This window comes from Vicia villosa, unplaced genomic scaffold, assembly GCF_029867415.1.
Source record: "Vicia villosa cultivar HV-30 ecotype Madison, WI unplaced genomic scaffold, Vvil1.0 ctg.000867F_1_1, whole genome shotgun sequence".
Classification (NCBI taxonomy): Eukaryota; Viridiplantae; Streptophyta; class Magnoliopsida; order Fabales; family Fabaceae; genus Vicia; species Vicia villosa.
In genome coordinates this window covers 688,575-691,977 of record NW_026705392.1, presented here as the reverse complement: position 1 = coordinate 691,977, position 3,403 = coordinate 688,575, and positions in this window count along the sequence as shown.

Here is a 3,403-nt window from a genome sequence, read left to right as displayed (position 1 = left end):
AACGAAACTACTCCAGTCCACCCCCTTAGAGTGATTTACCTCGCCTGAGGATTTAATCCACTATTCAACCTTGATTACAATGGTTTTCCACTTAGATACACTCTAAGTCTTCTAGAGTATTCTGATCACAACTTGATCACTCTAGGAACCTTTTACAAATTAATGTAAAACAAATTCTTACAAGAGTTTGAAATGCTTCTTAATAAGCTATAATCACAACTGTGATATTTCTCTTAAGTTCTAAGCTTAAATCTCACTAAGATATTACAAATGAAGTGAGGTTGAAGATGAAGTTTGAGAGCTTTTGAATCAACAGCGTTTCAGCAAGTTTGCAAGAGTTGTTCGTGAATTCGTAACCTTGCTTCTGATCAGAACTTCAATATTTATAGGCGTTTTGAGAAGATGACTGTTCGAAGCATTTACTGCGTTGCGTGATCCGTACAGCTTTGCATTTAATGTTACACTCTTTTGTCAACTACGTCATGCCTTGCTTTTCCTGCTTTAACTGACTTTGCCTTTAATAGCTTCTAACGTTCCTTTTGTCAGTCAGCATAGCCTGCCATCTTGTACTTACTTCAATCTGATGTTTGTAGATACAACGTTTGAATATCAGAGTCATTCAGCTTGGTGCAGAGCATCTTCTTTGTCTTCTGACTTTGAAGTGCTTCTAGCGTGATACCGTAAGAACTTCAGTGCTTCTGCTTCTGAACTCAAGTTCTTCTGATGCTTCATAGACCATGTTCTGATTCTGCTTGACCATCTTCTGATGTCTTGCGAGAGCATGTTATGATGTTGCATACTTGAACCTTCTGAGTCAGTGCTTCTTGCGCTGAATTGTGCATACTCTTTATATATTTCCTGAAATCGAAAATGCATAGGATTAGAGTACCACATTGTCTTATACAAAATTCATATATAATGTTATCATCAAAACTAAGAATATTGATCAGAACAATTCTTGTTCTAACATTAAGGATCAAGATTCTTGACATATATGGAGATTCAGCCCTTGTGATCAACCAAATTAAAAACAAGTGGGAAACTTACCACCATGGCTTGATTCCTTACAGAGATTATGCAAGACGTTTGTTGACTTTCTTCAACAAGGTTGAATTGCATCATATACCTCGAGATCAGAATCGAATGGCAGACGCCTTGGCTACTTTATCTTCCATGTTCAAAGTCAATCATTGGAACGATATGCCTAAAGTTAGAATTATGCGCCTTTAAAGGCCCGCCTATGTGTTTGCAACTGAAGTAGTCATCGATGATAAACCGTGGTTCCACGACATCAAAGGCTTCCTTCAAACTCAAGAGTACCCGCTTGGGGCATCAAACAAAGATAAGAAAACTCTAAGGAGGCTTTCTGGCAGTTTCTTCTTGAACGGGGATGTGCTATACAAAAGAAACTTCGACATGGTTTTGTTCAGATGCGTGGACAGACATGAAGCAGACATGTTGCTGCATGAAGTGCATGAAGGGTCCTTTGGAACCCATTCAAATGGGCATGCAATGTCCAAGAAGACATTAAGAGCGGGTTACTATTGGTTGACAATGGAATCTGATTGTTATAAACACGTGAAGAGATGTTACAAGTGCCAGATCTACGCACATAAGATCCATGTCCCACCGACTCTACTCAATGTTCTCTCATCTCCATGGCCTTTCTCCATGTGGGGTATCGATATGATCTGAATGATCGAACCGAAAGCTTCAAACAGTCATCGTTTTATCTTGGTGGCTATTGATTACTTCACCAAATGGGCCGAAGCAGCATCTTACACCAACGTTACAAGACAAGTGGTTGTGAGGTTCATCAAGAACAACCTCATTTGCCGATATGGTGTTCCAAGCAAGATCATTACTGGCAATGGTTCGAACTTGAACAATAAAATGATGAAAGAACTGTGTGAGGAATTTAAGATTGAGCATCATAACTCTTCTCCTTACAGACCAAAAATGAACGGCGCCGTTGAAGCCGCTAACAAGAACATTAAGAAGATCGTCCAGAAAATGGTCGTCACTTACAAAGACTGGCACGAAATGCTGCCATTTGCTTTACATGGGTACCATACTTCAGTGCTTACTTCAACAGGGGCAACCCCTTTCTCCCTAGTATACGGCATGGAAGTTGTGCTCCTCGTAGAGGTTGAAATCCCATCAATGAAAGTCCTCATGGAGGCCAAGTTATCAGAGGCTGAATGGTGTCAAAGCAGATACGATCAGTTGAACTTAATCGAAGAAAAACGTATGACTGCTCTGTGCCATGGACAGTTATACCAAACAAGGATGAAGCAAGCCTTCAACAAAAAGGTTCGACCTCGTGAATTTCAAGAAGGCGACCTCGTGCTTAAAAAGATCTTGTCTTTTCAACCAGATTCTAGGTGCAAATGGTCTCCTAATTCTAGGTGAAAATGGTCTCCTAAAAAGAACATTTTCGGGCGGCGCAATGACTCTTGCAACTATGGATGGTAATGAATTCCCACATCCTGTGAATGCTGATGCAGTCAAGAAATACTTTGTCAAAAAAAGGACAAAAGAACAGCTCGGTAAGTCGAAAACCCGCAAAGGGCGACTTTGGCAAAAATGAGCGTCTCGGTGGACTGAAAACCCAAAAGTGCGGTCTAGGAAAAATTAGAGACAATAATCAGAAAAATTCATCCTGGTAGATTGAAAACCTGAAAGGGAAATCTAGGCAAAAATTAAGGATTTCTGACAAAGTAATTGCATTAGTCCGTACTTCGTCACCTGAAGAGTCTTTTCATCGAAGGATTTTCGATCAAATCATCGCCAACCTGAAGCGACATGCACAGTTGGAACTCAAAGTTGTTAGGGAGAATAGTGGTCATTGCTTTCAATGTAGCCTTTTCCGCATATTTACCATTTCCAACTCTTGTAAATACTCCACGGAGTCACGCCTTTAGCTGATTACCATCCTATTAAATAAATTTGAGCCTTGTGCCCTTTTGTTTGCAATTCTTGATCTCTTATAGCTTGCAAAATGACGCTTTAATTGTGTTATTCACTTTTGAAAAAAAGAGGAAGAAGTTTTAAATGAATTTACTTTTCTTTTTGAAATAAAAGCGAAACACTCCTTTGAGTTGTGAACAACAGAAGGGAACATCAATAGTTATCTCCATAGGATGAACAAAAGATTCTCCCTGAGAATTGTTCTCTTCCTCAAAAGAGATTATGAGACAACAATATTCTTATCCCAACAAGAATTTCTAAACCAATTACCCCTCGCAGTAGAGAAGTTCTTTCATCTCCAGTGAAGAAGTTCTTCCATTCCAGTGAGAAAAGATGCTTGTCTTCCCCGGAGAAGTCTAAAGCATGCAACATCATTCATCACCTGTGTTATCTGCACCGTGTTGAAGAACATTTGCCAAGTATCTGGTTGTAT